The sequence below is a fragment of the Simochromis diagramma genome, unplaced genomic scaffold (genome assembly GCF_900408965.1).
Source record: "Simochromis diagramma unplaced genomic scaffold, fSimDia1.1 OVJJ01000477.1, whole genome shotgun sequence".
NCBI lineage: Eukaryota > Metazoa > Chordata > Actinopteri > Cichliformes > Cichlidae > Simochromis > Simochromis diagramma.
Window position 1 is genome coordinate 462599 of NW_024387300.1, and position 13834 is coordinate 476432.

Below are 13834 nucleotides of genomic sequence, written 5' to 3' on the forward strand. Positions count from 1 at the left end.
CACCAAAAACTGATCAAAAGGTAGGTGAAGAGAGAGAGTAATGTGGATATTTAAATGGACAGAAAAAGAGCATTAGGGACTGGTGGGCTAGACGGTAGAGGGCCAGTGAATACCTCACTCAGACCAGAATAGATTTGCAGGGGTTCAGATGTCCAGGCCAGTAGGTGGATGGAAATGGAAAGTTGAAAAGCTTGGATGAAGGAGAAAAAAAAACATCTTCAAGATGAGGGGTCAGGTTTCTCCTCAGCTTGGACCCTGAACTTGAGAACCTGATGCTTAGCTTTGAGTCTTGTATGGAGACTCAGGTAGAGCAGACAGATTTGAGAAGGGCATATGGATGAAAGTGTTGGAAGAGGAAGAGGAAGAAGAAGAAGAAGAACTAAATCTCTACTTAGCTCTACCAGCCTACTAAGACATACAGTCAAGCCCCATCAATATGGGAAACAGCTTTATTCCACTGTAGGGTAGAGAGAATTAGAGAAATAGAAATAAGTAGATAAATGGAGTAAAGATGTGGTTAACCTCTGCAGTGATAGTGCCTATAAGAATTTAGATGGTAGTTGCAGTAACAGGTTCAACAGAAAATTTCACTGTTACTGGTCCAACACTAGAACCTCTCCTAATGTTAAATGCCTAAAATATTTTGTAATTATTATGTCTGAATAAAAAGTCTAAAACTAGTAGACTATAATGTAAAGGAATAAAATGATACCAGGTTTTAGTACATTTGATACCTAGAGCTAACAATCTACTATATATGACATCCATCTATCCATTTCTTATGCTTATCCCTCTGTGACAGTGGAAGCTTATCCCAGTTGGCACAGGTCGAGAGGGGGGACACATGCTGGACAGGTTGTTGGTTTGTCACAGGGTAAACACAGAGACAGATTCTGTGTCCCATTCACACTTAGATTCACAACTCGCAAATTAGCCTAACCTTCCTTTGGACTGTGGGAGGAAGACAGCCGTAGAGAACCACAGAGTTCATGCAAGCACAAGTAGAACATGCAAACTCCACACAGAAATACTCCAGCCTTGATTAGGATTACCTCAGTTTTCATGTGCAAGCCTTTATGAGCTGACACTCGGATATAGTTCCATCAAAGATTTGTAACTTAGAATGATACTATTGCACAGTACAACATTGCTGATTCACACAGTGTGGGAATCATGCATCTAGTTGGTAGTGAAAAGACTGGGGGCCGAACCAGAGCTGGGTGAAACAACACACTAAGAACAAAGCTGGACTTTCCTCAGGCATTGAAACAATACTACCAATCAACCAACATTTGGCATGTACTACAAGGAAAAGTAATGCACTCAGCCATGTTTATTCAAGCATTAAGCATTCCTACACAGTTGCCCCCCCCACCGTCTTGATACCTGTCCCTGCTTACACCTCCCTCAGCACAAAAACAAGGCTGATCTTCAAGATCTTGTATGGTCTTTACCTTACAATATAGAGCGCCTTGAGGCGACTGTTGCTGTCATCTGGCACTACACAAAAAAAAAAATTAAATTAATTAAATTGACTATTAAAACCTGGGCCGAGGGAGCTCTCGCGACACTACAACACTGCTTTGCACCAAATAATTAGATTTATTTGTACATTGGGACTTAGAGGAAGTCACACATATAGCCTTGTGCTACATCTTGACCTGTACTGGTAATTTCACTGTGAGTAAATGGATCTGAGTCTCTTCTAATAAGAAAACCTGGGTGGCGAAAGAAGTCCCTACAGTCCCCAGAACTTGTGCCCCTGCTTCAAATCAGGGGACAAGGCCCTAACTAGTTCCTTGGATTTCAAAGCATCTTTTCTGTTGTTTTTATCCAGTGGAAACCCCATTTTAATCTCTTTAATTTTTTTTTAATCGTGTGGTCTACATCCTGATTAAATGAAAAGTTCTGCAGAGTACAAGATAAAATATAACTGCCAAGTTTGATCCAGTAGAGAATGTCATGATAAAACAATTCAGAAAGTCTAAAATTAGCAACATAATGTTTGTTTAACATTGGGGTTTTTTTTTGCTGTCTTGCGCGCTTACATCTGCTAATACTGTGTCTGAGTTGGTGGACATAACGTGCCAAGCACACTTCAGAATCTTTTCTCGTCCTCCCAAGCAAACCTCCTGCACTTACTGAGGCAATGTGTCAGTGTGTGCAGACATATGGAGGGGAGCGGGGCCGGATAATGTTACTGTCATAGGGTCAGGGTACAGCAGGGCGAGTGGCCGGCCAACTTTACCAACTAACAAAAGGTGAAGATTTATGGAGCAGCTCTTAACGGCCCCAGACTTTCCCCTCCCTGTTACGATGACAAATACATCTTTATGTAACACAACAGCACCCCTAACTGCACAGGAATAACTCGGACTGATTAATCAGTTGAAGTTAAAGAATGAATGGAGACCTAGTTACTTCTGTCAGTTTGTTTTATTTAGTATTTGTTATATGAGTCTGCAAACTATGTTGCAGTATTTCAGTATTCTGATAATAAACAGATTTTTCTTGCCGGAGTTCTGGTTTCACTCTTTGTTTTTGTTTTCAAGAATGGCATGACAAATTCAGATATTTTAAAGTATTAAAGTGAGAAGTACATCCAAATACTGATTTGTAATGATAGCTGTGAAACAATTAGCAGCCAGAACACAAACCCCTGAATGGTGGAGGAAATAACATTGATCTTTTCAATGTAAAGTTCTCCTGGAAAGGGCTCAAGGATGCACTGGAACAAGTCTGATCCAAAGAACCTCTAACCTGCAACCAGCAGGAGCCAAAGCATTTTACCCAACATCCATGTGGCAGACACTAAAAGATCCTCTCAGAGGTCCCGTGTCCATGTCAGGATGGTCAAAACTATTTTGGCAGGATGGGAACCTACACATTATTTGGATGGTGGTTTAAAGTTGTGGTTGGCCAGTTTGCTGGTTGGGAAATAAAAACAGTTTTCCAGGCCATTAATTTGAACAAAATGCATCCATGTGGGCCAATCAGGCCTCTTAGGTTTGTAGCATACTGGCTGAAACCCTCAAGTAGTCCCTTGAAAATTTTAAATGGTAAATAATAAAGAAAAAAAATACTGCCAGTTCCAATTTCTGAACTTTCACCAGTGCTGAAAATTTCCCTCTAAACCATCCAAGAAGAATATCTAGATCAGTTTGTGACATTTTCTTAACAGCATCGAGATGTTATCTCCTTATTTTTCTCATTTGAGTGTCAAATGTATTTGTGAAAATATAATGACAAATGTCTAATTTTAATCCTTCCAAAAGTACATGGATCCAAATCTATACACAGGACAATTTCAAAAATCTGTTTCTATTTTGCACATCTGGTAAAGTTGTCCTGAAAATCTGTCCTTACATTTAAATATTCCTGCTAATGTATCGACTATTTAGTTACTGCCACCATTGTTATAATTACATCAATATTATTATCATTGTCACAATTACTATTACACATTACTATTGGCAGGATTTTAAGTCTATACTGTCATAGCTAAATATGGCAACACCCATTGGTCCAGCCAACCCATTTACCAATAAGCGACACCCATATAGCCTGCCACGTGTTCTCAAATAATTAGCAGTGCGCTGTGTGCCTCCTGTTGGGTTTGTGATTTATTCAGACAGCCCAGCACATGGGCCACTCCTCTGGATACCAAGAAAACATTTACCTCCTTAACTGGAAAGGAGTCACAATCATCTCAGGATAAAGTTTCTGGACTTGGTAGCATTGATGACACTTTTCAACACCCACTGCGCCCCCACCACCCCACCCGACAAAAAAATAAGACACCCCTTCACAACACCACACAAATAATCTTAGAACTTGTTATAAAAAATATAAATAATAACAGAATATTGATTCAATGATTGGATTATCTGGAGTGCGCCTTAAGCAATTTGAATCTGTTGTCATTTAGCAGGTTTAGCAAAGACCAAGTATTCTCAACCCTGTCAGTGTCCTCAAGAAGGCCAGAGAAGCATGTTAAACTCAAATGAGTGAAAATTTTAATTATTGCCAGCTGACAGTTTGATGAGAGTCCAAGAGAGGGGAGAAGGAGAGGCCTTACAGCAAAGTTAGGGTGAAGTTACTCATGTGGGCATACCGTACGTTCAGGGATCAGACAGATCATTGGCACGTACAGCTCTCTGGGCCCTGGGAGGTTAATCAAAATGCCAAATGTTACAGTGCACCATGGTACAGAGCTATACTAAGCCAGTAATGTGCAGGATGCAATCTTACATGACAAACTGGACCATTCATGCAATTGAATAGCTATACTACTTTATATATATATATATATATATATATATATATATAAATAAATAAAAGTATGAAGATTACAAAAGTCCACAAAGAGGTCTCATGGCACTACTTCTGTTTAGCCAGACGTAAAAAGTGGAAGTTACACTGACATTCTTGTTGGTTTATTCTTCTTTTCTGTCTGCAACAACTGCATGAGCCTGTGTCTAAATCATTAAGGCAACATTACAGTTGTGGACATGTGTTTTGTTTGTGTGTGTGGGCGCACATGTCTTACAGAGAATGTGTGTGAGTGAGACAAATGGTGACAGGCATTAAGAGAGAGAGAGAAGGCCACAGACAGTTCAGCACAGACAGAAAGAGGACAGAGGTCCACCTGTTTGACACAGAGAGCCTGAGAAAGTGAAGAGGAATGAGCAGAATGAGCACGTGTGTGTGTACACATTAGTTTAATGTTCATACTTTGGACCAACTGATAATACTACGGGAGCACAGGGAAATGGCATTTAGAGAACGGTATGTAGGCAGCTGTTTGGAGGGACCTACACAACAATGCACACACATAAACACACACAAACTATTAAAATCATTTAAAGAATAAAGTTCAGAGAAACATCAGTGTGCAAAACACATGTTACTTTACACGTTATATGGAGTGACAGTGAGCACACAGCTTTCAGTTCCAAACAAGCGGTGATCTCTTGCCCTCTATAAGCTGCTGCTGTGTGTGCAAATGCAGGAAAGTGAGTCAGTGTGAGAAGACCGCAGGACAAGTGGCCATGGTGTGAAGGAAAAGTGGGAGAAACTGGAGCACGTGTGAACCAGAGAGTGATGCAAATAAACAAGCAAAAATAAACAAGGTTTAAAAAAAAAAAAAAAAAAAAAAAAAAAAAAAAGACAGGCAGATAGCGTGTACATGTGTCAGGACCCAAAAAGGTTTCTATATTTGTGTGATTACTGTGCAGTTTTAATCCAAAAGAAGTGGAGTACTTCAGCAACAGAAGATGGAGGGCTTGGTGATCATTAAATTTATTCTCTGCATATATTTTATTTGTTAATTACTTTGCTAAGTACATGATAAATAACTAAGCAGTCCCTGTATTGAATCTCCCAACTCGCCCATGAACCACATCTCTACCTGGTTACGGTGGCCTTCTAGCTTGTTTGTAGCACAGCAAGAAAAACACCAGACCAATTGAGTCTGGTGTTTTCCTTGCAGACTAGCTAGTTTTAACTTCGTTGGAATATATCACGCCTTCTTAGAGTCCCTGGGGGGGGGGGGTGCTGGAAGGTGCTCCACCTGGAGACTCTGTTGTCCTGCTGGGAGACTTCAATGCTCACGTGGGTAATGACAGCGAGACCTGGAGGGGCGTGATTGGGAGGAACGGCCTCCCTGATCTGAACCCGAGCGGTGCTTTGTTATTGGATTTCTGTGGCCATAACGAACACCCTGTTCGAACATAAGAGTGTCCATAAGTGCACGTGGCACCAGGACGCTCTAGGCCGTAGGTCGATGATCGATTTTGTAATCGTATCACCAGACCTGCGACCATATGTTCTGGACACTCGGGTAAAGAGAGGGGCTGAGCTGTCAACTGATCACCACCTGGTGGCGAGTTGGATCAGGTGGCGGGGGAGGACGCTGGACAGACCTGGTGCACCTAAACGCGTAGTGAGGGTGTGCTGGGAACGTCTAGCAGAGGCCCCAGTCCGCGAGATCTTCAACTCACACCTCCGGCAGAGCTTCAACAGCATTCCGAGGGAGACTGGGGACATTGAGTCCGAATGGACCATGTTCAGCGTCTCCATTGCCGAAGCTGCTGCATTGAGCTGCGGCCGCAAGGTGGTTGGTGCCTGCTGTGGTGGTAATCCCCGAACCAAATGGTGGACACCAGAGGTGAAGGGAGCCACCAGGCTGAAGAAGGAGTCCTATCGGGCTTGGTTAGCCTGTGGGACTCCGGAGGCAGCCGACAGGTATCGACAGGCCAAGCGGAATGTGGCTCGGGCAGTGGCTGAAGCAAAAACTCGGGTGTGGGAGGAGTTCAGAGAGGCCATGGAAAAAGACTTTCGGACTGCCTCGAAGAGATTCTGGCAAACCGTCAGGCGTCTCAGGAGGGGAAAGCGGTGTCTACCTGCACTGTGTATAGTGCTGGCAGAGCGCTGCTGATGTCGACTGAGAAAATTGTCAGGCGGTGGAAGGAATACTTCGAGGACCTCCTTAATCCCACTGACACGTCTTCAGAGGAGGAAGCAGAGTCTGGGGGTGAGGGGAATGACCCGCCAATTTCCGGGGGCGAGGTCACTGAGGCAGTTAAACAACTCCTTGGTGGCAGAGCCCCTGGTCTTGATGAGGTCCGCCCCGAGTTCCTGAAGGCTCTGGACGTTGTAGGGCTGTCCTGGTTGACACGCCTCTGCAATGTTGCGTACCTGTGGACTGGCAGACCGGGGTGGTGGTCCCCATCTTTAAGAAGGGGGACCGGAGGGTGTGTTCCAACTACAGGGGGATCACACTCCTCAGCCTCCCTGGGAAAGTCTATGCCAGGGTGCTGGAAAGGAGAGTTCGTCCGCTAGTCGAACCTCGGATACAGGAGGAACAATGCGGTTTTCATCCTGGTCGCGGAACACTGGACCAGCTCTTTATCCTCTCGAGGATGCTTGAGGGTGCATGGGAGTTTGCCCAACCAGTCTACATGTGTTTTGTGGACTTGGAGAAGGCATTCGACCGTGTCCCTCGGGGTGTCCTGTGGGAGGTGTTGCGGGAGTATGGGGTGTCTGGCCCATTGCTACGGGCCATTCGATCCCTATACAACCGTTGTAAGAGCTTGGTTCGCATTGCCGGCAATAAGTCGGACTCGTTCCCGGTGGGTGATGGGCTCCGCCAGGGCTGCCCTTTGTCTCCAGTTCTGTTCATAATTTTTATGGACAGGATTTCTAGGCGCAGCCAAGTGGCGGAGGGCTTTCGCTTTGGTGGCCTCAGAATCGCATCTCTGATTTTTGCGGATGATGTGGTTCTGTTGGCTTCATCAGGTGAGGGCCTCCAGCTCGCACTGGAACGGTTCGCAGCCGAGTGTGAAGCAGCGGGAATGAGGATCAGCACCTCCAAATCTGAGGCCATGGTTCTCAGCCGGAAAAGGGTGGAGTGCCCACTCCGGGTCGGGGATGAGTTCCTGCCCCAAGTGGAGGAGTTCAAGTATCTCGGGGTCTTGTTCGCGAGTGATGGGAGAAGGGAGCCGGAGATCGACAGACGGATTGGGGCTGCAGCTGCAGTAATGCAGACGCTGCACCGGTCCGTCGTGGTGAAGAGGGAGCTGAGTGTAAAAGCGAAGCTCTCAATTTACCGGTCGATCTACGTCCCTACCCTCACCTATGGCTACGAGCTGTGGGTAGTGACCGAAAGAACGAGATCGCGGATACAAGCGGTAGAAATGAGCTTCCTCCGAAGGGTGGCTGGCCTCTCCCTTAGAGATAGGGTGAGAAGTTCGGCCATCCGGGAGGGGCTCAGAGTAGAGCCGCTGCTGCTCCACATCGAAAGGAGCCAGCTGAGGTGGTTCGGGCATCTGACAAGGATGCCCCCTGGGCGCCTCCTGGGTGAGGTGTTCCAGGCATGTCCCACCGGGAGGAGGCCCCGGGGCAGACCCAGGACACGCTGGAGAGATTATATCTCTCGGCTGGCCTTGGTGTTCCCCCAGATAAGCTGGAGGAGGTGGCTGGGGAGAGGGAGGTCTGGGCCTCTTTGCTTAGGCTGCTGCCCCCGCGACCCGGCCTCGGATAAAGCGGATGAAGATGGATGGATGGATGGATGGATGGAATATATCACACAGACGGAAGAACCAATATCGTGTATACACATAAGACCATTCTAAAAACAGAAGGAACAGAAAATGTCAAAGATAACGTATTTTAATAACTATAAAATAGGAATTTTGCACCACCAAGGTGAATTTCAAAGACATATTAACTGAAACCCAAACAAGCAGAGGCCTAAAGAACTATCTACAACATATTAACAGTATCTGGAAGTCATGTCCTTACGAAGAGAGACAGCCCTTTAACTTAATCTTAAGAAAGGGAAACAGGGAGAAATGGCGGAGGTGTGCCAAATTACGCAAGAACTATGCTAAAGCTCAGTGGCAACAGGTCTTATGGAGCAAGGAGTCCAGATTTGATATTGTTGGTTCAAATCATTGTCAGTATGACATACAGAACAGGTCTGGGGAGAGGCACAACAGTGACCATCTACGGCCACCTGCAAAACATGGTGGAGGCTCTGTCATGGTCTCGGACTGTATTTTAGCTAACTAACTGATGAGTTATGAATACAGATATGTAGCATCCGATTTTTTATCCACCATGCAATACTACTTGGAAAGCATTTCCCACCCACATTTCCCCAAACACACTGCCAATGAAAAGATTATACCTGGATAGAATGGATCAGTCGTGCTCTACTCTTCAAGGGCTGAGCATCTCTTTGAGGAACTTTAATACTTTCTGTTTGCATGTGTCCACATAAAGTAAATGGAATGAGATGTATGCATAAAGTAGAAACGGTCCAAGAAAGCAGGGTCTCAATGCAGAGCTGTGCATGTTATTTATGGACAAAATAAATGGCATCAGTGTTGGCACAGTGACTGGATCCCTGCAGGAGCAGGGGGTGTGAAAAGAGGATTCTTTTGCGGCGATAATGGCCTCCATGTTGTGTGAGAGAGCAAAAGAGGCATGTAAGAGAGACATTCCAATTACAACACACAAACAGGTCACCAATCTGACAGCATGGGTCTGGAAATACTTAAGATTTAGCTCAAATGGCGCTAACCAAGAAGAAATCATATGTGAAGAGAAGTGTGGAATTCTGTGTGTATCGTGAAATAACAACTAACTTGTTCAACCACTTGAAAATGCACCACAAACTGCAGGAAAACCATGAAGGCTAAGAAGAACCTTGTAACGTGAATCATTAAAAAAAAAAAAAAATCCAGCTTAGTCATCCATGAGATCGAGGCTGGACAGCATGGCTGTATATCCATCCAGCTCACAAAGACACACTGAAATCATTAACCCAATCACATTCTGTTTGGCCAACATGTCCAATAAATACAGTGAGTAGGGAATGCTTCAAGAAAATAGTTGAGCGTTTTAATAAGAAAGCAGCAAAACCCGCTCTGTACACAAAAGCACCCAATTGTTGCATACAACAAAAACATTTGTGTCACTAAATGCACAGAGGTTAAACGCACACCTTTTCACTGGATGTGGCAGATTGCAACATTTTGGGAAGCGTTCACAGTGATGTAGAATATTGCTTATTTTCTCATTAGAACTGAAGCAGTTTCTACTTAGTTTGTAACAGGATGAACAACTAAAATGAACATTAATGAACCTGTCCAAAAGTTAATGGCCCCGTTTTGGAACAAAAAAAAGAAAGTTAGATCACAATCAGGCAAACCTCCGTTCAAACCTTCCACAAGGACAATTACCATTGAACATTTTGTATTTATGAAGATTTCTTTATGTGTTTGCTTGAAGTGAATTGTGTGTGTACTGGGAGGAACAGTCATTTTGTTTTTTGTTTTGAAAAAGTACAAGTATAAATATTATGTCAAAAATAGTTTCTATGCCAAATTGTTGATCTATAAGTGGTGTTTTATTTTTTAGAAAATTTAAGTTCAAAAGTTTCATTTACTCAAGGCTTTACTGGACAGTTCAGACCTAAAACGCCTGTAGTCTGCAAAAATGCTGCACTGCGCTGGGATTTAAAAAAATAAAATAAAATCACAAGGTATTTTAAAAGAGCAGTGAAGACAGCCAAAACGAGGGGAACGACTGAGCAAGACTGGATGAGAGATGGTGAGAGAGGGAAGAAACTGGAGTGAGATAGAGACCTAAAGCGCTCCAGAAGCCTGTCACATGGGGCCTGAAGACGCACGCCTCAGCACTCTTCCTCTCTGTGTTCTGTCCGCTCCTGACATTTATCTGCTTTATTAGATTATCTGGGCTACATGGCTGTCTCTGACTGCATGCAAGCACACACACACACACACCTCTCAATTCATTACAGTACTAACTGCTTACTTAGGTTTATGCCCTCTTTAAATTAAACCTCAGATAACCAAGCACCTCAGAAAACACGGTCCCCTGAACGTGGACAGGAAGCTGAAACTAGCATACCGAGCAGGAAATTAAGAAACATTGTTTGTGAGTATATTATCATGCATGTGTGAGTGGTCATGAGGTCGGTTTTAAACAGGCTCATCTATAGGGAATGTGCTTCCCATCATTAGTAATTCAATTTGCGCTTTATTAGCAGCTCTTATCAGAAGCACAGACGGCTAAGAGCAGCATTCCTCACTCCATCTTCTTCCACACTCATCCACATTCCACCTTTCCTCAGTCTCTAATGTCCATCTTTAATTAGAGATGCATGTGTTCCTGTTGTTGTATCACGTCATATAAAAAACTGAGGGCAAAGATGAAGATAAGGAAAAGACAAAATGATTTAGGAGGTGTGGGAATAAGAGCATAAAGTTGTGTTAAAGCATCAGAAAAAGAGGAACAGAGTTTAAGATGCAGAGCCATGGGGACGAATAAAGCCTAATGTTAATAGTGATGGTTTTTCTAATGTCTTCTGACTCCATTGAGTATGGGAGATTACACGAAGATGGCCATGAGCCGTGTAGGGTACACACAAAATGACCGGAGGGTTCGAGGGGCAAGTGGAAGCAGGAAGGGGGGAATGGAGGGAGAGCGGGGTTGGGGCTGTAAAAACAATGATTGCTTTCCATCAGGTTAGGCCTATATTCTACAGTTCGTTAAAACAATCCAATTTGCAAAAGGATAATTATGCATTAGCTCCTTTTTATCTACTGGAAGGAGAGTGGTGCCAGGGCTTGATAGCAGTGGTGCTGCCTGCCTCCACCTCTGCAAATTACCCGCTATCGGCACTTGTTCGCCATCACCGCTGAATTGGGCAATCAATTAACCCACCCCCCCTCCTCTTATAGTCTGCCTGTATACCTCCCTGTGACAGCTTGCAACACAAAGCCCCTACAAGGATGACATGGATGGAAACTGCTGCCCTCTGCTGGACATGGCTTCAATTAACTAGCAGCTTTGTACCAGTTCTACATACATTACAAAGCAGACACTGGCTGGTAGAGTATGTATTGTGTTCACACTGGATCAATTAGAAGCATGCTGAACAAAAACTATAACAGCAAGCAGAAAGAAGCTTGGTTTTGCCCATTATTTCTATTATCCTACATATCAACGATGCAAACATGATAAACTGATGTTTTCCTCTTACTGTTAGAACCTCTGGAGCACCTGCTCTGTGGTTAGCTACTGACAGGTTCTCAAAATGAACCATGGAAAGACTGGCTATTAACAATAACTGTGACATACTATATACAATTTATAGATGTAGCTGATAGGTTTGTAGCTTGAACCTATTCGCTGGAACGTTAAGGACAATTTGCTACGCAGCAAAAAGCAAGACACAAGGCACCAAAGTTCTCTGGTTTACTCATGCATGAGGGAGACCTGCCTGGAGCCAAGTGTCGTCCCACCACTTGACCTCTGTCAGACTCTCAGCCAGGTTCCCTATAGCACTCCTTTTATTGTGGTTCCATGAATATGCATAGGGTCATTAACATATAACATCTTACATAGGTATACATGTGAACAAAGAATACTGTGTTTGTGTGTGTGTGTGTGGGGGGGGGGGTGTCAGAGTGTGACCCCATAAATGACTTCCCTAAACCTGCTGGTCTGGAAGTCCAACAGTTCATCTAAACAAAAGGCACTTAGCCTAAAACAGATACAGCCACGTTTATCCTGCCATAAAACAATAAAACAAGGTAAGACCTCTTCTCATGCTCCCAGGATGTAGGTGTGCATTCCAGTGTGGAATACACACCAAGCCTTTGCAGCCTGCTAAAGATCACACATCCTATCACTACACAATTGATTATACACCTCTAAGCATATATGGTTAAATATTTCTAAGCATAAATGACAATCAACAATACAAAACCTAACAGTAGCCACCACCATGATGTTGTGTTTTCGGAGACAGCAGTGACAAAGTTTAGACAGGAACATGGATTGCCAAGGTGATGAGCCAAGTCATGAAGTGCACTGGTGCGAGGCACAGACACCTACCTTGATTGACTGATTAATCAGCCAATCAGTGGTGCTGCCTGCCTCCACCTCTGTAAATTACCGCTGCTATTACTGCTATCAAGCCCTGGCTGATTAATCAGTCAATCAACATAGAGCCTTAACAAAATGCTCCTCCCTGCTTCACAGGGGGTCATTACACCAAGTGTCTCTGCATATTTGATTTAGCAGATTTTTGAACCGGACACCCTTCCTGGCTCAGGCACTACTACATTGTAGAGTCACAAAGAGGTGAGTTTTAATAAAAATAAATAATTAAATCACCCTCTGTTTAACAGAAGGGCAAATTAGCTGTAGAGACCACAAATCTTTTTCTTTTTGCAGCAGCAGCAGGGTGTAAACATGCTAATTTCGCCTCACATGCTGGCCTTCAAGCATGGATGTCTGGGGAATGTCTGCAGTTTTTGGCACTTCTATGTTGATCAATATGTTGATTTTGTATCTCTGTGTATCATTAATGGGTGGAAGGGTGGATGGCTGGGCCTGGGTCTGGGGCTTGCTGATCCTTGGTCTTGTAGGACATGGTCATAGAGGGAGGGGATCAGCTCCCCCTTCCTGGGATGAGGGTACTAGTTGGTTCCAGGATGCTTGACAGGATGTTCTGGTATGGACCCACTCTCTTGGTGGTCTGGGGTGGCTTGGACTTCTTCCCTATCTGAGGGGAGGTCTGCCGTGTCCTGGGTGAGAATTCTAGCAGGGTCGACTGCCTCTTGTCCTCTGGGACTCCCACCTCTTGGCCATGGGCACCCCATCTAGGGGCAGCTTCCTTCTCTAGCTGGGATGTGTGGCCTTAAGTCTTCAGTACTCTCGAGGGGGCAAATAGCCCAGTTCTCCAGGATCCATCTCTGCCTGCGTCTGACTCCTGGGAGACATTATTGCGGCTTCCCACCCTCATTTTCAAGTACATTTTGTGGCAAAGACACATACACATTTACACTCCACACTCTCTTTCTCTCTCTCTCTCTCACATTCACACACCCCACAAGAAGATTACACAGATATATAGATCAGCATTTTCAAATTTTTGTGTTCGAGGTCGTGTATGTTTGTTTTTCTTGCAGGTGTGGTAGACAGCAGTACATAATGCATTTCTATTTGTACTCTTCATATAAATTACATCTTTCCCTATTTTTCCATGTTTTTCTAAAACTAAGCATATGCCTAACCATGGCCAAAGTGCACACAAAACATAAGCATAATGAATAACTCCAGGAAGCAAAACAGGTATGCTTGCTTGATATGCAGCTGGTGACTTTGCGGCTTAGAGTTGTTACAGCACCACCAAATGGCTGTAGAATATTACTGCTCTCAACCAAATAATGGGCGAGGACACGCACGTGTTTAAAAGAAGATTTATCGCCCACAGCTATAGGATTTTCTGCGT

General features: G+C 44.2%; 1 protein-coding gene across 2 annotated transcripts in view; it reads right to left on the bottom strand.

The window, feature by feature from the left end:
* The window catches only part of zc3h3 (zinc finger CCCH-type containing 3), a 73147-nt gene that overhangs the window by 54257 nt on the left and 5056 nt on the right, over window positions 1-13834 (bottom strand). The gene's annotated exons all lie outside the window — the stretch shown is intronic.